Consider the following 23363-nt stretch of genomic DNA (forward strand, 5'->3'; position numbering starts at 1 on the left):
GAGTTGTGCTTTGGCTTCTCTTAGCTTTCTCTTCAAGGTCCTTTCAGGTTCAGGATCAGCCTCAACAAGAATGCCTTTGTCTTTGCTCCTGCTCATAAGAAAGAGAAGGGAACAAGAAAATGTGGAATCCTCTATGTCACAGTATAGAGATTCCTTTAGGTGTCAGAGGAAAAGAAGAGTAGAAGACAGAAGTGGAAAATTCGAACTTAACAAAGGAGATGAAGTTCGAATTTTGCATTAAGGGATAGTGTTAGTCCATAAATAGAAGGATGTGAGAAGGAGGGAAGTCATTTTCGAAAATTAAGTAGAAAATTTGAAAACATTTTTGAAAAACATCACTTAATTTTCGAAAATGAAGAGTGGAAAAGAAATCAAGTGATTTTTGAAAAAGATTTTGAAATTAGAAATAAAAAAGATTTGATTGAAAACTATTTTGAAAAAAGATGTGGTTAAGAAGATATGATTGTTTTTTTTTTTTTTAAAAAGAATGTGATTGAGAAGATATGATTTGAAAAACATTTTAAAAAGATTTGATTTGAAAATTAAAAACTTGACTAACAAGAAAAGATATGATTCAAACATTAAACCTTTCTCAACAGAAAAGGTAACATACTTGAAATGTTGAATCAAATCATTAATTGATAGTAAGTATCTTTAAAAATGGAAAGAAGTTAATTTTGAAAAAGATTTGATTGAAAAATTGATTTGAAAAAGATTTGATTTGGAAGAGATTTTGAAAACTTAGAAAAAAAATTGAATTGAAAACAAAATCTTCCCTTCTAGCCATCCTGGCGTTAAACGCCCAGAATGGTATCCATTCTGGCGTTTAACGCCCAAAATGCTACCTTTTTGGGCGTTAAACGCCCAACCAGGTACCCTGGCTGGCGTTTAAACGCCAGTCTGTCCTTCTTCACTGGGCGTTTTGAACGCCCAGCTTTTTCTGTGCAATTCCTCTGCTGTATGTTCTGAATCTTCAATTCTTTGTATTATTGACTTGAAAAGACACAAATTAAAAATATTTTTGGATTTTTAATAATAAGGACAAACCAAAATGCAACAAGAATCAAATAATAATGCATGCAAGACACCAAACTTAGCAGTTTGTATACCACTGACACTAACAAAATGAAAATGCATATGAGACACACAAAACAATCAAGTCAATAGAATTCAAAGATTAGAGCAAGTAAATCCTCAAGAACATCTTGAAGATCACCAAGATACATGAATGAATGCATGCATTTGACACCAAACTTATGATGAGACACTAGACTCAAACAAGAAATATTTTTGGATTTTATGATTTTGTAAAATTTTTTTTTTGTGTTTTTCGAAAATTAAGTGAAAAAAAAATATCAAAATTCTTAATGAGAATTCCAGGAATCAGTGCAATGCTAGTCTAAGACTCCGGTCCAGGAATTAGACATGGCTTCACAGCCAGCCAAGCTTTCAAAGAAAGCTTCGGTCCAAAACACTAGACATGGCCAAAGGCCAGCCAAGCCTTAGCAGATCATTGCTCCAAAAGCAAGATTGATGAAAAATCAACAAGCTCTTGTGGTGATAAGTTGAAACCTCGGTCCAATGAGATTAGACATGGCTTCTCAGCCAGCCAGATTTCAACAAATCATCATGAAACTCTAGAACTCATCTTCAAGAATTTCGAAAAAAATAAATACCTAATCTAAGCAACAAGATGAACCGTCAGTTGTCCAGCCTAAACAATCCCGGGCAATAACACCAAAAACTTGATGTTGTTGCCGAATCTTGGCACTGATGTTACCAAAAGCTTGCTCAAAACTTGAACAATCCCCGGCAACGGCGCCAAAAACTTGGTGCGCGAAATTGTGAACAATACTTTTTCACAACTCTCATAATCCCCGGTAATGGCTCCAAAAAACGTGGTAGCTCAATACCATGGCATTACACAACTTCGCACAACTAACCAGCAAGTGCACTGGGTCGTCCAAGTAATAAACCTTACGTGAGTAAGGGTCGATCCCACGGAGATTGTTAGTATTGAAGCAAGCTATGGTCATCTTGTAAATCTTAGTCAGGCAAACTCAAATGGATATAGTGATGAACGAAAATAACACAAAGGTAAAGATAGAGATACTTATGTAATTCATTGGTAGGAACTTCAGATAAGCGTATGAAGATGCCTTCCCTTCCGTCTCTCTGCTTTCCTACTGCCTTCATCCAATCCTTCTTACTCCTTTCCATGGCAAGCTCGTGTAGGGTTTCACTGTTGTCAGCAGCTACCTCCCATCCTCGCAGTGAAAGCTAATGCACACACTCTGTCACAGTGCTGCCAATCACCGGTTTGGTTCCCTCCCCTACCGGAATAGAATCACTCTTTTGCGTCTGTCACTAACGCCCAGTAGGTTACAGGTTTGAAGCACGTCACAGTCATTCAATCATTGAATCCTACTCAGAATACCACAGACAAGGTTTAGACCTTCCGGATTCTCTTGAATGCCGCCATCAGGTCCTGCCTATACCACGAAGATTCCGATTAAAGAATCCAAGAGATATTCACTAGAGCCTTGGTTGCTTGTAGAACAAGAATGGTTGTCAGTCACCTTATTCATAGGTGAGAATGATGATGAGTGTCACGGATCATCACATTCATCAAGTTGAAGAACAAGTGATATCTTAGAACAAGAACAAGCGGAATTGAATGGAAAAACAATAGTAATTGCATTAATACTCGAGGTACAGCAGAGCTCCATACCCTAATCTATAGTGTGTAGAAACTCCACCGTTGAAAATACATAAGCATAAGGTCTAGGCATGGCCGTGAGGCCAGCCTCCCAATGATCTAAGAACTAAAATGTCCAAAGATGATCTAGAGATCTAAAGTGATCAAAAGATTTTTTAATACAATAGTCAAAGGTCCTACTTATAGAAAACTAGTAGCCTAAGGTGTACAGAAATGAGTAAATGACATAAAAATCCTCTTCTGGGCCCACTTGGTGTGTGCTTGGGCTGAGCAATGAAGCAAATTTCGTGCAGAGACTCTTCTTGGAGTTAAACGCCAGCTTTGGTGCCAGTTTGGGCGTTTAACTCCCATTTGGGTGCCAGTTCCAGCGTTTAACGCTGGGATTTCTTGAGGTGACTTTGAACGCCAGTTTGGGCCATCAAATCTTGGGCAACGTATGGACTATCATATATTGCTGGAAAGCCCAGGATGTCTACTTTCCAACACTGTTGAGAGCGCGCCAATTGGGCTTCTGTAGCTCCAGAAAATCCACTTCGAGTGCAGGGAGGTCAGAATCCAACAGCATCTGCAGTCCTTTTTGGTCTCTAAATCAGATTTTTGCTCAGGTCCCTCAATTTCAGCCAGAAAATACCTGAAATCACAGAAAAACACACAAACTCATAGTAAAGTCCAGAAAAGAGAATTTTAACTAAAAACTAATAAAAGTATACTAAAAACTAACTAGATCATATCAAAAACATACTAAAAACAATGCCAAAAAGTATACAAATTATCCGCTCATCACCATCCTCTCAGTGAAAATGTTCAACGCGCTCTGTCACAGCACGGCTATTCAGCTGTCGTTTCTCGATCATGTCGGAATAGAATCCAGTGATTCTTTTGCGTCTGTCACTAACGCCCCACAATCGCGAGTTTGAAGCTCGTCACAGTCATTCAATCCTTGAATCCTACTCAGAATACCACAGACAAGGTTTAGACCTTCCGGATTCTCTTGAATGCCGCCATCAATTCTAGCTTATACCACAAAGATTCCGATTAAGAAATCCAAGAGATAAACATTCAAGCCTTGTTTGCTTGTAGAACGGAAGTGGTTGTCAGGCACGCGTTCATAAGTGAGAATGATGATGAGCGTCACATAATCTTCACATTCATCATGTTCTTGGGTGCAAATGAATATCTTAGAACAAGAATAAGCTGAATTGAATAGAAGAACAATAGTAATTGCATTAATACTCGAGGTACAGCAGAGCTCCACACCTTAATCTATGGTGTGTAGAAACTCCACCGTTGAAAATACATAAGAACAAGGTCTAGGCATGGCCGAATGGCCAGCCTCCCAAAGAGGGTTCAATCATAAAAACATGATCAAAAGATTCAAGTGATCAAAAGACCTCTAATACAATAGCAAAAGGTCCTACTTATAGAGAACTAGTAGCTAGGGTTTACAGAAATGAGTAAATGACATAAAAATCCACTTCCGCGCCCACTTGGTGTGTGCTTGGGCTGAGCATTGAAGCATTTTCGTGTAGAGACTCTTCTTGGAGTTAAACACCAGCTTTTGTGCCAGTTCTGGCGTTTTACGCCAGAATTCTTGAGCTGACTTGGAACGCCTGTTTGGGCCATCAAATCTCGGGCAAAGTATGGACTATTATACATTGATGGAAAGCCCAGGATGTCTACTTTCCAAAGCAGTTGAGAGCGCGCCAATTGGGCTTCTGTAGCTCCAGAAAATCCACTTCGAGTGCAGGGAGGTCAGAATCCAACAGCATCTGCAGTCCTTTTCAGCCTCTGAATCAGATTTTTGCTCAAGTCCCTCAATTTCAGCCAGAAAATACCTGAAATCACAAAAAACACAAAAACTCATAGTAAAGTCCAGAAAAAGTGAATTTTAACTAAAAACTAATAAAAATATAATAAAAACTAACTAAAACATACTAAAAACAATGCCAAAAAGCGTATAAACTATCCGCTCATCAGTGGGCAAGGTGTAAGGTCACTGCTGGTTCCTTTATCAAGCCTTGGATGAGGGAATAGTTGCCGTTCCTGACTTTGTGCTAGCCAGCTTTGACAAAAGGTCAGCCCTTGTGTTTTTCTCCCTAGGGACATGTTGCGTGGTGACCTCATCGAACTCCTTGCTCAACCTGTTGACTTGCTCCAAGTACTTTTGCAGTAGGGAGTCCTGAGCTAAGTATGTCCCATTGACCTGTGACGTGACGATCTAGGAGTCACTACACACTTCTACTTTGGTGGCCCCGACCTCTCTTGCCAAATGGAGGCCACCAAGGAGGGCCTCGTATTCTACTTGATTGTTGGATACAGGAAAGTCAAACTTGATTGACTGCTCGTACACGAGTCCGTTAGGACTTTCCAAATTGATTCCTGCTCCTCCGAATGTTTGGTTGGAGACTGTATCTACGTGGAGCTTCCATCGTGTGTTCGGGTTGCCGGGAGGATCTCCTAGGACCTCAACTAGGAAATCTGCCATTGCTTGGGCCTTGAGGTTGTGTCTAGGCTCATAGTGCATGTCGTATTGGGATAGCTTAATGGCCCAGGCCATCATCCGGCCCGCCAAGTCGGGTTTCTGCAAGACCTGCCAGATCGCCTGGTCTGTTCTGATTGTTATTGGGTGCCCTTGAAAATATTGCCGGAGCCTGTGGAACGAGGTCAGCAGCGCGTAAGCAAGTTTTTCTAACTTGCTATATCTCAACTCTACCCCTTGTAGCACTTTGCTTACGAAGTAGACCGGCTGCTGAACTTTCCCCTCTTCTCGCAACAAGATGGTCGCCACGGCCTCATCTGTTACTGGCAAGTACAAGATAGCATTTCCCCATTTTTGGGCTTACCGAGGACTAGGGGTGACGAGATGATTCTTTTGAAGTGATCGAAGGCTTCCTCGCAAGCTGGGGTCTATTCAAACGCGATCCCTTTCTTCATCAAGTTGAAGAAAGAGAGGGCATTGGCAGTCAACGCGCTGAGAAATCGGGATAGTGCAGTTAACCTTCTGGCCAGTCTCTGCACGTCCTTCACACTTCCGGGGCTTGTCATCTGTAGGATCGCCTCACACATTTTTGGATTGGCTTCTACCCCTCTCTGGGTTATCATGAATCCCAGGAATTTCCCAGCCTCCATGGAGAAAGTGCACTTGAGTGGGTTCAGTCTCATACCGTGTCGCCGAAGAGCTATGAACACGCTCTCTAAGTCACCAATGAGGTCGTTGGCCTTGATGGTCTTGACTAGGATGTCGTCTACATAGACTTCCACCGTCGTGCCGATGAGATCACAGAATATCTTGTTCATCAGCCTTTGATACGTGGCTCCCGCATTCTTAAGCCCAAATGGCATCACCTTGTAGTAATACCTTCCCCACTGGCATTATGAACGCCGTCTTTTCTTCATCTGGTTGATGCATCTGGATCTGGTTATATCCTGAATAGACATCCTTGAAGCTAAGGTACCAATAACCTGAGGCCGCGTCCACCAATGCATCAATATTAGGGAGGGGGAAAGACTCCTTGGGGCAGGCTTTGTTGAGGTCAGAGTAGTCTACGTACATTCTCTACTTTCCGCTTGGCTTTCTGACCAAGACAACTGGTGCACGAAATCACAATCACAGTTTTGCAATTCCGCACAACTAACCAGCAAGTGCACTGGGTCGTCCAAGTAATACCTTACGTGAGTAAGGGTCAATCCCACAGAGATTGTCGGCTTGAAGCAAGCTATGGTTATCTTATAACTCTTAGTCAGGATATCAGTAATTCTCAGATTTAGTTGTAAAAAGTAAAAGAACATGAAATAAGTACTTGTTTTGCAGTAATGGAGAACAGGTTGAGGTTTTGGAGATGCTACATCTTCTGAATCTCTACTTTCCTACTGTCTTCTTCTTCATGCACGCAAGGTTCCTTCCATGGCAAGCTGTATGTTGGGTTTCACTGTTGTCAATGGCTACCTCCCATCCTCTCAGTGAAAATGTTCAACGCGCTCTGTCACAGCACGGCTATTCATCTGTCGGTTCTCGATCATGTCGGAATAGAATCCAGTGATTCTTTTGCGTCTGTCACTAACGCCCCACAATCGCGAGTTTGAAGCTCATCACAGTCATTCAATTCCTGAATCCTACTCAGAATACCACAGACAAGGTTTAGACCTTCCGGATTCTCAAGAATGACCGCCAATCTGTTCTAGCTTATACCACGAAGATTCTGATCAAGGAATCCAAGAGATATCTACTCAATCTAAGGTAGAATAGAAGTGGTTGTCAGGCACACGTTCATAGGTGAGAATGATGATGAGTGTCACGGATCATCACATTCATCAAGTTGAGGAACAAGTGATATCTTAGAATAGAAACAAGCGTGATTGAATGAGAAACAGTAGTAATTGTATTAATCCATCAGGATACAGCAGAGCTCCGCACCCCCCAACCATGGGGTTTAGAGACTCATGCCGTAGAAGATACAATATGAAATGTGTATCATGTCATGAGATAAAGATACAATAGCAAAAAGTCTTATTTATAGTGAACTAGTGACCTAGGGTTTACAAGAATGAGTAAATGACGTAAAAATCCACTTTTGGGGTCCACTTGGTGTGTGCTTGGACTGAGCATTGAAGCTTTCATGTGTAGAGACTTTTCTTGGAGTTAAACGCCGGCTTTGTGCCAGTTTGGGCCTTTAACTCCAACTTTTGTGCCAGTTACGGCGTTAAACGCTGGGAATTCTGAAGCTGATTTGAAACGCCGGTTTGGGCCATCAATTCTTGGCCAAAGTATGGACTATTATATATTGCTGGAAAGCCCTGGATGTCTAATTTCCAACGCAATTAAGAGCGCGCCAATTGGGCTTCAGTAACTCCAAAAAATCCACTTCAATTGCAGGGAGGTCAGAATCCAATAGCATCTGCAGCCCTTTTCATCCTCTGAATCAGATTTTTGCTTAGGTCCCTCAATTTCAGCCAGAAAATACATAAAATCACAGAAAAACACACAAACTCATAGTAAAGTCCAAAAAAGTGAATTTTAAATAAAAACTAATAAAAATATAATAAAAACTAACTAAAATGTACTAAAAACATACTAAAAACAGTGCCAAAAAGCGTATAAATTATCCGCTCATCACAACACCAAACTTAAATTGTTGCTTGTCCCCAAGCAACTGAAAATCAAATAGGATAAAAAGAAGAGAACATACTATAGACTCTAAAATATCAATAAAACTTAGCTCCAGTTAGATGAGCGGGACTAGTAGCTTTTTGCCTCTGAACAGTTTTGGCATCTCACTTTATCCTTTGAAGTTTAGAATGATTGGCATCTATAAGAACTCAGAATTCAGATAGTGTTACTGATTCTCCTAGTTAAGTATGTTGATTCTTGAACACAGCTACTTTATGAGTCTTGGCCGTGGCCCAAAGCACTCTGTTTTCCAATATTTTCCGGATACATACATGCCACAGACACATAACTGGGTGAACCTTTTCAGATTGTGACTCAGCTTTGCTAGAGTCCCCAATTAGAGGTGTCCAGGGTTCTTAAGCACACTCTTTTTGCCTTGGATCACGACTTTAACCGCTCAGTCTCAAGTTTTCACTTGACACCTTCACGCCACAAGCACATGGTTAGGGACAGCTTGGTTTAGCCGCTTAGGCCAGGATGTTATTCCTGTAGGCCCTCCTATCCACTGATGCTCAAAGTCTTGGATCCTTTTTATTTTTACCCTTGCCTTTTGGTTTAAAGGGCTATTGGCTTTTTCTGCTTGCTTTTTCTTTTTCTCTTTCTTCTTTTTTTTTTGTATTCACTACTTTTTCTTGCTTCAAGAATTAATTTGATGATTTTTCAGATCCTCAATAACAGTTCTCCTTTTCCATCATTCTTTCAAGAGACAACAATTTTAACAATCTTAAAACAACAAATTCAAAAGACATATGCACTGTTCAAGCATTCATTCAGAAAACAGAAAGTATTGTCACCACTTCAAACTGATTCAACTAGTTTCAAAGATGAATTCAAAATCATGTACTTCTTGTTCTTTTGTGATTAAAGCATTTTTCATTTAAGAGAGGTGATGGATTCATAGGACATTTATAGCTTTAAGACATGAACTTTAAATTTTATTAATCATGGAGTAAGAACAAGACTCAAGGATAATTATAAGAGAAGACTAATAATAATGGAAAACAGAAAATTAAAAACAGAAATTTAAATGATTCTAAAATTGATTCCTAATGATAGAGGTTATCACAGAGTTAGGACTCAACAACCTTGATTTTGAGAAGTGGATGCTCCCTCAACTTGTGGGGTGTTTGACCCTTCAAGGGAGAGCTTCTGGCGCTTCAGCTCCTGTAGCTCACGCCCCTGCTTCTCTTGTTCTTTCAGCAGTTTGCAGAGCATGCAGTTTTGATTCTGCTGTTCTTCTTTAATTTGTTCCATAGCTTCTTGCAGCTTGGCAACAGATGCTTCTAGGCGGGCCAAGTAATCAAATTCAGGAAGTTCAGGGGGAATTCCTGTGCCCTCCTTTTGATAGATTTTTCTTGCATTTGTCCTTCCATTGACTTCTTGGTGATTGGATGTTCAATTGGGATGAATTCATCTACTCCCATCCTCACCCCAGCATCTTTACATAGCAAAGAGATTAAGCTTGGGTAAGCCAGTTTGGCTTCAGTGGAGTTCTTGTTTGCAATTGTGTAAATATCACAAGCAATCAGATGATGAATCTCCACTTCTTTTCCCAGCATAATGCAATGAATCATCACTGCTCTCTTGATAGTAACCTCAGAACGGTTACTAGTGGGCAAAATAGAACGCCCAATGAAGTCTAACCAACCTCTTGCAACTGGTTTGAGATCTCCCCTCTTGAGTTGGTTTGGGACACCTTTTGAATTGGTCATCCACTTAGTTCCATGGAAGCATATGTCCTCTAGAACTTGATCCAACCCCTTATCTACTCTCACCATTCTCCTATTAAAGGATTCAGGATCATCTTGTAGTTGAGGCAAATTGAAGACCTCTCTTATTTTGTCCAGATGGAAGTAAATAATTCTCCCTCTGACCATAGTTCTATAGGTATGAAAAGCAGTTCCAGTCATTCTCTGCTTATTTGTCAGCCACAGATTTGAGTAGAATTCCTGAACCATGTTTCTTCCAACCTTTGTCTCAGGATTGGTTAGAATTTCCCATCCTCTATTTCGAATTTGCTCTTGGATCTCTGGATATTCGTCTTCTTTCAGATCGAATTTAACTTTTGGGATCACTGACCTTAGACCCATTATTTTGTAGAAATGGTATGCATGTTCTTTGGTTAAGAACCTCTCTTGACTCTAAAGATTCTTTGGAGTATTCTCTTTCTTAGCTCTTGAATTGGTTTGTTTTCCTTTGGGAGCCATGGTCTTGATGAGCCTTAGCTTAGTGATCACGGAAAAGCACACTAAACTTAGAGGTTTGCTTGCCCTCAAGCAAAAGAAAGAAAATGGGAGAGAGAGGAGGAGAAGCAAATTTGAATGGTGAAGAGACGGGGATGGCCGAATATGTATTTATAAGGGAGGGGGAGGGATTTCGAAAGTTTTGAAAGAAATTTGAGAAGATATGGAAAGAATTTGAGAAAATACTTGAGTTTTTGAAAAAAGATTTGGAAGGGATTTGAAAGAGATTTGAGAAATAATTTAGAAAATTGTTGGATTTTCGAAATTTGATGGTGAATAATGAAAATTTGTAACATGTTTATGTAGAAAATTATGGGTCAAAACATGAAAGTGTGAAGAAATTTGAAGTGGAAAGCAAAATCTCCTACCCCTGCCTTTCTGGCGTTAAACGCCCAGAATGGTATCCATTCTAGCGTTTAACGCCCAATTGGTGGCCATTATGGGCGTTTAACGCCCAACCAGGCACCCTGGCTTGCGTTAAACGCCAGAAACCCCTTTATCACTGGGCATTTTGCTGAACGCCCAGGATGCTGCAATTCTGGAGTTAAACGCCTAGAATGGTGCCCATTCTGGCGTTTAATGCCCAAAATGGTGCCTTTACTGGCATTAAACGCCTAGAATGGTATCCATTCTGGCGTTAACACCCAAAGTGCCCTTTACTGGCATTTTCTTGCCAGCAAGCTCCTTTTCTCTGCTTTTTTCACTGAATCCTTCTGTAACTCTGTGAATTCCTTTAATTTTGATGATCAACCTTGAAAAATATATATCAAACTTTTATTAAGTAAAACAAATAACCTATCAATGACTGGGTTGCCTCCCAGCAAGCGCTTCTTTATTGTCTTTAGCTGGACCTTTATTGAGACTCATTCAAGCCTCAGTTTTGAGCATTCCTGCTCAAAATTGCTCTCAAGATAATGTTTGACCCTCTGTCCATTAACAATGAACTTTTTGTCAAAATCAATATCCTGAAGCTCAACATATCCATATGGTGACACTCCTGTAATCACATACGGGCCCCTCCATCGGGATTTCAGTTTTTCTGAAAATAGTCTGAGCCTACAGTTGAAGAGCAGGACTTTTTGTCCTGGCTCAAAGACTCTGGATGACAACTTCTTGTCATGCCACTTTTTTGCCTTTTCCTTATAAATTTTTGCATTTTCAAAGGCACTGAGTCTGAATTCCTCTAGCTCATTTAGCTGGAGCAATCTTTTTTCACCAGCTAACTTAGCATCCAGGTTTAGGAATCTGGTTGCCCAGTAGGCTTTATGTTCCAGTTCCACGGGCAGATGATAGGCCTTGCCATACACAAGTTGGTATGGAGAGGTTCCTATAGGAGTCTTGAATGCTGTTCTGTACGCCCACAGAGCATCATCCAAGCTCTTTGCCCAATCCTTTCTACGGGCAATTACAGTCTGTTCCAGGATTCTTTTTAGCTCTCTATTAGAGACTTCAGCTTGCCCATTTGTCTGTGGATGATACGGAGTTGCCACCTTATGGCTAATTTCATATCAGACCATAGCAGAGTATAGCTGTTTATTGCAGAAATGAGTGCCCCCATCACTGATTAGTACTCTGGGAACACCAAACCTGCTGAAGATGTGTTTTTGGAGGAATTTCAGCACGGTCTTAGTATCATTATTGGGTGTGGCAATTGCTTCTACCCATTTAGATACATAGTCTACTGCCACCAGAATATAAGTGTTTGAGTATGATGGTGGGAAGGGACCCATGAAGTCAATACCCCATACATCAAACAATTCAATCTCTAAGATCCCTTGTTGAGGCATGGCATAACCATGAGGCAAGTTACCAGCTCTTTGGCAACTGTCACAGTTACGCACAAACTCTCGGGCATCCCTATAGAGAGTAGGCCAGTAGAAGCCACATTGGAGGACCTTAGTGGTTGTTCGCTCACTTCCGAAATGTCCCCCATACCGTGATCCATGACAATGCCATAGGATCCTTTGTGCTTCCTCTCTAGGTACACATCTGCGGATCATTCCGTTTGCACATCTCTTAAAGAGATATGGCTCATCCCATAGGTAGTACTTGGCATCTGAAATTAATTTTTTCCGTTGCACCCTGCTGTACTCCTGGGGTATAAACCTCACAGCTTTATAGTTTGCAATGTCTGCAAACCATGGTGCTTTCTGGATGGCAAAGAGTTGCTCATCTGGAAAGGTCTCAGAGATCTCAGTAGAGGGGAGAGACGCCCCAGCTACTGGTTCTATCCGGGACAAGTGATCAGCTACCTGGTTCTCTGTCCCTTTTCTGTCTCTTATTTCTATATCAAACTCTTACAGAAGCAACACCCATCTTATGAGCCTGGGTTTTGAATCCTGCTTTGTGAGTAAGTACTTAAGACCAGCATGGTTAGTGTACACAATCACTTTTGACCCTACTAAATAGGATCTAAACTTGTCAATGGCATAAACCACTGCAAGTAACTCTTTTTCTGTGGTTGTATAATTCTTCTTGCGTCATTTAGAACACGGCTAGCGTAATAAATGACGTGCAGAAGCTTGTTGTGCCTCTGTCCCAGCACTGCACCAATAGCATGGTCACTGGCATCACACATTAGTTCGAATGATAATGTCCAGTCTGGTGCAGAGATGACTGGTGCTGTGACCAGCTTGGCTTTCAGGGTCTCAAACGCCTGCAGACACTCTGTGTCAAACACAAATGGTGTGTCAGCATCTAGCAAGTTGCTTAGAGGTTTTGCAATTTTTGAAAAATCCTTTATAAACCTTCTGTAGAATCCTGCATGCCCCAAAAAGCTTCTGATTGCCTTAACATTGGCAGGTGGTGGTAATTTTTCAATTATTTCTACCTTTGCTTGATCCACCTCTATTCCCTTGCTTGAAATTTTGTGCCCAAGGACAATTCCTTCAGTCACCATAAAGTGACATTTCTCCCAGTTTAAGACCAGGTTAGTCTCTTGACATCCCTTCAGGACAAGTGCTAGATGATCAAGACAGGAGCTGAATGAGTCTCCAAATACTGAGAAGTCATCCATGAAGACTTCCAGGAACTTCTCTACCATATCAGAGAAGATGGATAACATGCACCTCTGAAAAGTTGCAGGTGCATTGCATAGACCAAAAGGCATTCTTCTGTAAGCAAATATGCCAGAAGGACAGGTGAATGCTGTTTTCACTTGATCTTGAGGATCCACTGCAATTTGATTGTAGCCTGAATAGCCATCCAAAAAGCAGTAGTAATCATGACCGGCTAATCTTTCTAGCATCGGGTCTATAAATGGTAAAGGAAAATGATCCTTTCTGGTGGCTGTATTGAGCCTTCTGTAGTCAATACACATACGCCACCCTGTAACTGTTCTTGTAGGAACCAGTTCATTCTTTTCATTATGAACCACTGTCATGCCTCCCTTCTTGGGGACAACTTGAACAGGGCTCACCCAGGGGCTATCAAAAATAGGATAAATAATCCCAGCCTCTAGTAACTTAGTGACCTCTTTCTGCACCACCTCCTTCATGCCTGGATTTAGCCGCCTTTGTGGTTGAACCACTGGTTTGGCATTATCCTCCAATAGGATCTTGTGCATGCATCTTGCTGGGCTAATGCCCTTAAGATCACTTATGGACCATTCAAGAGCTGTCTTGTGTGTCCTTAGCACTTGAATCAGTGCTTCCTCTTCCTGTGAATTTAAAGCAGAGCTTATGATCACTGGAAAAGTATCACCCTCTCCCAGAAATGCATACTTCAGGGATGGTGGTAGTGGTTTGAGCTCAGATTTGGGAGGTTTATCCTCTTCCTGAGGAATTTTCAGAGTTTCTTTTATTTCCTCTGGTTTCTCCTGATCAGGCTGAACATCTTTGAAGATGTCCTCTAGCTCTGATTCGAGACTCTTAGTCATATTGATCTCTTCCACCAAAGAGTCAATAATATCAGCACTCATGCAGTCATTTGATGTGTCTAGATGCTGCATAGCTTTGACAGCATTCAACTTGAACTCATCCTCATTGACTCTCAGGGTCACTTCCCCTTTTTGTACATCAATAAGAGTTCATCCAGTTGCTAGGAAAGGTCTTCCTAGAATGAGAGTTGCACTCTTGTGCTCCTCCATTTCCAGCACTACAAAGTCATTGAGAAAGGCAAATGGCCCAACCTTGACAATCATGTCCTCAATTATGCCTGATGGATATTTATTGGAGCCATCAGCAAGTTGGAGACATATCTGGGTTAGTTTGACTTCTTCAGTCAACCCAAGCTTTCTGATAGTGGATGCAGGTATTAGGTTGATACTTGCTCCAAGGTCACATAGGGCTGTCTTGGTGCAAGCACCTTCTAATGTGCATGGTATCATAAAGCTTCCTGGATCTTGAAGCCTCTCTGGTAAGCTTTTCAGGATGACTGCACTGCATTCTTCAGTGAAAAACACCTTTTCAGTTTCTCTCCAATCCTTCTTATGACTTAAGATCTCTTTCATGAACTTAGCATAAGAGGGTATTTGCTCAAGTGCCTCTGCAAACGGAATCTTTATTTCAAGAGTCCTTAGATAGTCTGCAAAGCGAGCAAATTGTTTATCATGTTCTGCTTGGTGGAGTTTCTGAGGATAAGGCATCTTGGCTTTATATTCTTCAACCTTAGTTGCTGCAGGTTTATTCCCTACAGAGGTGGTTGGAGAAGCCTTCTTAGAGGGGTTACTATCAGCACTCTCAGGTGTCTGATTCCTCATTGGCATTTGAACGCCAGGACTGGGTGTAGGATGGGTGTTTAACGCCAGCTTTCCACCCTTTTCTAGCGTTTGAACGCCAGAACTAGGCAAGGAATGGGCGTTTAACGCCAGCTTTTCCTCCTCTTCTGGCGTTTGAATGCCAGAAGTACTCCTCTCTGGGCTCTTACTGTCCTCAGAGGGATTTTGGATAATGGTTTAGTTATCCTCTGTCAGTTGTTCCTTTCTTGGCTTTCTATTGCTTTGAATTGACACATTCAATGTCTTCCCACTCCTTAATTTAACAGCTTGGCATTCTTCTATTATCTATTTAGATAGCTGCTGTCTTGTCTGATTCAATTGTGCTTCCATATTTTGGTTAGCATTTTTAGTTTCTTGGAGCATCTCTTTAAACTCTGCTAATTGTTTTGTCATCAAGAGTAATTGTTGATTAAGTTCAACAATATGTTCTTGAGGATTAGGATCAGTAGTTACTGCCATAGCTTCTTCTTTTATAGAGGACTCACTGCTTGAGTATAGATGTTGATTTCTAGCAACCGTATCTATGAGCTCTTGAGCTTCTTCAATCGTCTTCCTCATGTATATAGATCCACCAGCTGAGTGGTCTAAAGACATCTGAGCTTTTTCTGTAAGCCCATAGTAGAAGATATCTAACTGTACCCACTCTGAAAACATTTCAGAGGGGCATTTCCTTAGCATATTTCTATACCTCTCCCAGGCATTATAAAGGGATTCATTATCCTCTTGTTTAAAGCCTTGAATGTCCAGCCTTAGCTGTGTCATCCTTTTTGGAGGGTAAAATTGACTCAGGAATTTGTCTGATAACTGTCTCCATGTTTTTATGCTTGCTGTGGGTTGGTTATTCAACCACCTCTTAGCTTGATCTTTTACAGCAAATGGAAACAGTAACAATCTGTAAACATCCTGATCCACTTCTTTATCACGTACTGTGTCAGCAATTTGTAAGAACTGTGCCAGAAACTCAGTAGGTTCTTCCTGTGGAAGACTGGAATACTGGCAATTTTGCTGCACCATGATAATGAGTTGAGGATTTAGCTCAAAGCTGCTTGCTTTAATGGGGGGTATACAGATGCTACTCCCATATGCAGTTGTAATGGGGTTAGCATATGACCCCAAAGTCCTTCTGGACTGCTCAATTCCACTTAGGTCCATGATAGAGAATAGGAAATGATATGGATATTATTTTATTTTATTATATATATATATCCTTTTTTTTTAATTAAAAGTAACCGAAAATAATAAAATAAAATAAATGGACAATAAAATAAAGTAAATTGAAAACTAAATTAATTAGTTAATTAAAAAGATTTTGGAATTAGCAATTAAAAAGATATGATTAAAAATTATTTTGAAAAAGATTTGATTTTTGAAATGAGGAAAGAGAAAAACAACAAAATGACACAAAACTTAAAATTTTTAGAAAATCAAACACAAATTTTCAAAAATTTAAAGGAAAACACAAGGAAGACACCAAACTTAGAACTTTTAAAGGTAAAGAAACAACTAAGACTATGCAAATTCGAAAAATTAAGAGAAAGTAAAAGCATGCAATTGACACCAAACTTAAAATATGAAACTAGACTCAAATAAAAGACTCTAAACCAACAAAATAAAATACTCCTAATCTAAGCAACAAGATAAACCGTCAGTTGTCCAAACTCGAACAATCCCCGGCAACGGCGCCAAAAACTTGGTGCACAAAATCATAATTACACTTTTGCAATTCCGCACAACTAACCAGCAAGTGCACTGGGTCGTCCAAGTAATACCTTACGTGAGTAAGGGTCGATCCCACAGGGATTGCCGGCTTGAAGCAAGCTATGGTTATCTTATAACTCTTAGTCAGGATATCAGTAATTCTTAGATTTAGTTGTAAAAAGTAAAAGAACAAGAAATAAGTACTTGTTTTGCAGTAATGGAGAACAGGTTGAGGTTTTGGAGATGCTACATCTTCTGAATCTCTACTTTCCTACTGTCTTCTTCTTCATGCACGCAAGGTTCCTTCCATGGAAAGCTATATGTTAGGTTTCATCGTTGTCAATGGCTACCTTCCATCTTCTCAGTGAAAATGTTCAACGCGCTCTGTCACAGCACGGCTATTCATCTGTCGGTTCTCGATCATGTCGAAATAAAATCCAGTGATTCTTTTGTGTTTGTCACTAACGCCCCACAATTGCGAGTTTGAAGCTCGTCACAGTCATTCAATCCCTGAATCCTACTCAGAATACCACAGACAAGGTTTAGACCTTCCGGATTTTCAAGAATGACCGCCAATCTGTTCTAGCTTATACCACGAAGATTCTGATTAAGGAATCCAAGAGATATCTACTCAATCTAAGGTAGAACGGAAGTGGTTGTCAGGCACACGTTCATAGGTGAGAATGATGATAAGTGTCACGGATCATCACATTCATCAAGTTGAGGAACAAGTGATATCTTAGAATAGAAACAAGCGTGATTGAATGAGAAACAGTAGTAATTGTATTAATCCATCAGGATACAGCAGAGCTCCACACTCCCAACCATGGGGTTTAGAGACTCATGCCGTAGAAGATACAATATGAAACGTGTATTGTGTCATGAGATAAAGATACAATAGCAAAAAGTCTTATTTATAGTGAACTAGTGACCTAGGGTTTACAAGAATGAGTAAATGACGTAAAAATCCACTTTCGGGGTCCACTTGGTGTGTGCTTAGGCTGAGCATTGAAGCTTTCATGTGTAGAGACTTTTCCTGGAGTTAAACGCTGACTTTTGTGCCAGTTTGGGCGTTTAACCCCAACTTTTGTGCCAGTTCCGGCATTAAACGCTGGGAATTCTGAAGCTGAATTGAAACGCCGGTTTGGGCCATCAATTCTTGGGCAAAGTATGGACTATTATATATTGCTTGAAAGCCTTGGATGTCTACTTTCCAACACAATTAAGAGCGCGCCAATTAGGCTTCTGTAACTCCAAAAAATTCACTTCGAGTGCAGGGAGGTCAGAATCCAACAGCATCTGCAGCTCTTTTCAGCCTCTGAATCAGATTTTTGCTCAGGTCCCTCAATTTCAGCCAGAAAATACCTGAAATCACGAAAAATACACAAACTCATAGTAAAGTCCAGAAAAGTGAATTTTAAATAAAAACTAATAAAAATATAATAAAAACTAACTAAAATGTACTAAAATCATACTAAAAACAGTGCCAAAAAGCGTATAAATTATCCGCTCATCAACAATGTTTGATAGCTGGTGGAAGAAATTGTGATTCCCTTTTTTCTTGTAATTGGATTTATGCTCTGAGGGCATTGTTTATTTCCTTCACAATCTCGTTCAACTAACCAGCAAGTGTACTGGGTCGTCCAAGTAATAAACCTTACGTGAGTAAGGGTCGAATCCACAGAGATTGTTGGTATGAAGCAAGCTATGGTCACCTTGCAAATCTCAGTTAGGCAGATTAAAATAGTTTATGGGTTTTCGAAAATAGAAATAATGAAAGAGATAAAGATACTTATGCAGATTCTTGGTGGGAATTTCAGATAAGCAGATGGAGATGCTGTAGAGCTCTTGGACGCCTGCTCTCCTACTCCTTCTACTCAGTCCTTCTTACTCCTTTCCATGGCAAGCTTTGTATAGGGGTTCACCATCAACTGTGGCTACTTTCATTCCTCACGGGGAAATAACCTGTGCGGCTGTCACTCGCACAGCTAACCAGTCTGGAGGCATCACCCATGGTTGATGGCTACATCCCATCCTCGCAGTGAAAACTATGCAAATGCACTCTGTCACAGTACGGCTAATCACCGGTTGGTTCCCGCTCCTACTGGAATAGAATCCCTCTTTTGCGTCTGTCACTAACGCCCAGCAGGTTAAAGTTTGAAGCACGTCACGATCATTCATTACCGGAATCCTACTCGGAACACCACAGACAAGGTTGGACTTTCCGGATTCCCAGGATCCTACTCGGAATACCACAGACAAGGTGAGACTTTCCGGACCCTCATAAATGCCGCCAACTATCTAACTTATACCACGAAGATTCTGTTGGGGAATCTAAGAGATACGCATTCAAGCTCTGTTGCATGTAGAACGGACATGGTTGTCAATCACGCGCGTTCATAAGTGAGAATGATGATGAGGGTAATTTGACTCATCACATTCATCATGTTCTTGGGTACGAATGAATATCTTGGAATAAGAATAAGAGAGATTTGAATAAAAGAAGATAGAATTGCATTGATACTTGAGGTACAGCAGAGCTCCACACCCTTAATCTATGGTGTGCAGAAACTCCACCGTTGAAAATACATAAGCAAAGAGTTCAAGCATGGCCGAATGGCCAGCCCTCTCTAACGTGATAACAGGATTCAAAATACAATCCAGGATGTCTAATACAATAGATAAATGTCCTATATATACTAGACTAGCTACTAGGGTTTACATGAGTAAGTAATTGATGCATAAATCCACTTCCGGGGCCCACTTGGTGTGTGCTTGGGCTGAGCTTGATGAATTCACGTGCTAAGGCATATCTTGGCGTTGAACTCTGAGTTATGACGTGTTTTGGGCGTTCAACTCCGGATCATGACGTTTTTCTGGCGTTTAACTCCAGACAGCAGCGTGTACTTGGCGTTCAACGCCAAGTTACGTCGTCATTCTTCGAATAAAGTATGGACTATTATATATTGCTGGAAAGCCATGGATGTCTACTTTCGAACGCCGTTGAGAGCGCGCCAATTGGAGTTCTGTAGCTCCAGAAAATCCATTCCGAGTGCAGGGAGGTCAGAATCCAACAGCATCAGCAGTCCTTTTGTCAGCCTTCTTCAGAGTTTTGCTCAAATCCCTCAATTTCAGTCAGAATTTACCTGAAATCACAGAAAAACACACAAACTCATAGTAAAGTCCAGAAATGTGAATTTAACATAAAAACGAATGAAAACATCCCTAAAAGTAGCTTAAACTTACTAAAAACTATATAAAAACAATGCCAAAAAGCGTATAAATTATCCGCTCATCACAACACCAAACTTAAATTGTTGCTTGTCCCCAAGCAACTGAAAATCAAATAGAATAAAAAGAAGAGAATATACTATAAAGTCCAAAATATCAATGAATATTAATTTAATTAGATGAGCGGGACTTGTAGCTTTTTGCTTCTGAACAGTTTTGGCATCTCACTTTTTCCTTTGAAGTTTAGAGTGATTGGCTTCTCTAGGAACTTAGAATTTCAGATAGTGTTATTGACTTTCCTAGTTAGGCATGTTGATTCTTGAACACAGCTACTTTATGAGTCTTGGCTGTGGCCCTAAGCACTTTGTCTTCCAGTATTACCACCGGATACACAAATGCCACAGACACATAGCTGGGTGAACCTTTTCAGATTGTGACTTAGCTTTGCTAAAGTCCCCAGTTAGTGGTGTCCAGAACTCTTAAGCACACTCTTTAGCTTTGGATCACGACTTTAACCATTCAGTCTCAAGCTTTTCACTTGGACCTTCATGACACAAGCACATGGTTAGGGACAGCTTGATTTAGCCGCTTAGGCCTGGATTTTATTTCCTTGGGCCCTCCTATCCATTGATGCTCAAAGCCTTGGATCTTTGCTAAAATTTTCGCCACTTTTTTTTTTCACTGCTTTTTCTTGCTTCAAGAATCAAATTCATGATGTTTTTCAGATCATCAATAACATTTCTCTTTGTTCATCATTCTTTCAAGAACCAACAATTTTAACACTCATAAACAACAAGATCAAAAATATGCACTGTTCATTCATTCATTCAGAAAACAAAAATTATTGCCACCACATCAATATAATTAAATTAAATTCACTAATAATTTCGAAAATTATGTACTTCTTGTTCTTTTGAATTAAAACATTTTTCTTTTAGGAGAGGTGAAGGACTAATGGATTTTATTCATAGCTTTAAGGCATGGTTACAGACTAATGATCATGAAGTAGAAACACAAAAACATAGACAAACATAATACTTAAAAACCGAAAACAGAAAGAAAATAAAGAACAAGGAATGAATCCACCTCTAGTGGCGTCTTCTTCTTGAAGGACCAATGATGTTCTTCAACTCTTCTATGTCCCTTCCTTGCCTTTGTTGCTCTTCCCTCATGGCTTTTTGATCTTCTCTTATTTCTTGGAGAGTGAGGGCGTGTTCATGGTGTTCCACCCTTAGTTGTTCCACGTTTTGGCTCAAGTCTTCTAGGGAGGTACTGAGTTGCTCCCAATAGTTGTTGGGAGGAAAGTGCATTCCATGAGGCATTTGTTGATGAACTTCCTCATGTTCTCCTTGGGGGCCGTGAGGAACTTCCCTTGTTTGCTCCATCCTTTTCTTGGTGATGGGCTTGTCTTCTTCAATGGAGACATCTCCATCTATGATAACTCCAGCTGAGTAGCATAAATGGCATATGAGGTGGGGGAAGGCTAGCCGTGCCATGTATGAAGGCTTGTCAGCTATTTTGTAGAGTTCATTTGCTATGACTTCATGAACCTCTACTTCCTCTCCAATCATGATGCTATGGATCATGATTGCCCGATCCACAGTAACTTCAGATCGGTTGCTTGTAGGGATGATGGATCTTTGGATGAACTCCAACCATCCTCTAACTACAGGCTTGAGGTCCAGTCTTCTTAGTTGGACTGGTTTGCCTTTGGAGTCTACTCTCCATTGGGCGCCTTCCACACAAATGTCCATTAGGACTTGGTCCAACCTTTGATTGAAGTTGACCCTCCTTGTGTAGGGGCGTTCATCACCTTGCATCATGGGTAGATGAAACGCCAACCTCACATTTTCCGGACTGAAATCTAAGTATTTCCCCCGAACCATTGTGAGATAGTTCTTTGGATTCGGGTTCATACTTTGATCATGGTTCCTTGTGATCCATGCATTAGCATAGAACTCTTGAACCATCAATAATCCGACTTGTTGCATGGGGTTGGTTATGACTTCCCACCCTCTTCTTTGGATCTCATGTCGGATTTCCGGATACTCATTCTTTTTGAGCTTGAAGGGGACCTCAAGGATCACCCTCTTCTTTGCCACAACATCATAGAAGTGGTCTTGGTGGCTCTTGGAGATGAATCTCTCCTTTTCCCATGATTCGGAAGTGGAAGCTTCTGCCTTCCCTTTTCCTTTTCTTGAGGAAACTCCGGTCTTGGGTGCCATTGATGGTGAATGAAAAATAAAAAGCTAGGCTTTTTACCACACCAAACCTAAAATTTGCTCGTCCTGGAGCAAAAAGAAAAGAAGAGTAGAAGAAGAAGAAGAATTTGGAAGAGAGGGAGAGAAGTGGGTTCGGCTATATGAGAGAAGAATGGGTAGTGTTGTGTGAAAATGAAGAAGAAAGGAGAGGTATTTATAGGGAGGGGGGAGGGTTAGGTTTCGTCCAATTTGGGTGGGAATGGGTGGGAAATTGAATTTGAATGTAGTGGGGGTAGGTGGGGTTTATGGGGAAGAGGAGGTTGATGTGAATGGTGCATGGGGTAATTGGGAAGAGGAATTGATGTGATTGGTGAAGGTTTTTGGGAAGGGTGACATTGAAAATGAGATTTGGATTAGGAGAGTGTGATTAGGATTAAAAGAAAAGGTAGGTGGGGATCCTGTGGGGTCCACAGATCCTGAGGTGGGAATCCTGTGGGGTCCACAGGTCCTGAGGTGAAAAGAAATACCATTCCTTCACCCTATAGGCGTGCAAATTGCCTACATGCACCATTCTGGCGTTCAAACGCCCATTGGTGCATGTCCTGGGCGTTAAACGCCCATGTGATGCTTGATTCTGGCGTTGAACGCCAGTTTCAAGCTTGTTTCTGGCGTTCAGCGCCAGATTGTCCTCTGCGTGCGCATCCTGGCATTAAACGCCAGGATGTTGCTTGTTTTGGGCGTTCAGCGCCAGGAAGATGCTCTGTTCTGGCGCTGAACGCTGGCCAGATGCATCTTCTGGGCGCTGAACGCCGGCCCGTGTGTCCTCCAGGGTGAAAAATTTTTTTCTTCTGTTTTTGACTCTGTTTTTAATTTTTTTTGATTTTTTCGTGACTCCTCATAAATGCCGCCAACTATCTAACTTATACCACGAAGATTCTGTTGGGGAATCTAAGAGATACGCATTCAAGCTCTGTTGCATGTAGAACGGACATGGTTGTCAATCACGCGCGTTCATAAGTGAGAATGATGATGAGGGTAATTTGACTCATCACATTCATCATGTTCTTGGGTACGAATGAATATCTTGGAATAAGAATAAGAGAGATTTGAATAAAAGAAGATAGAATTGCATTGATACTTGAGGTACAGCAGAGCTCCACACCCTTAATCTATGGTGTGCAGAAACTCCACCGTTGAAAATACATAAGCAAAGAGTTCAAGCATGGCCGAATGGCCAGCCCTCTCTAACGTGATCACAGGATTCAAAATACAATCCAGGATGTCTAATACAATAGATAAATGTCCTATATATACTAGACTAGCTACTAGGGTTTACATGAGTAAGTAATTGATGCATAAATCCACTTCCGGGGCCCACTTGGTGTGT

This window comes from Arachis hypogaea, chromosome 2, assembly GCF_003086295.3.
Source record: "Arachis hypogaea cultivar Tifrunner chromosome 2, arahy.Tifrunner.gnm2.J5K5, whole genome shotgun sequence".
Taxonomy (NCBI): Eukaryota; Viridiplantae; Streptophyta; class Magnoliopsida; order Fabales; family Fabaceae; genus Arachis; species Arachis hypogaea.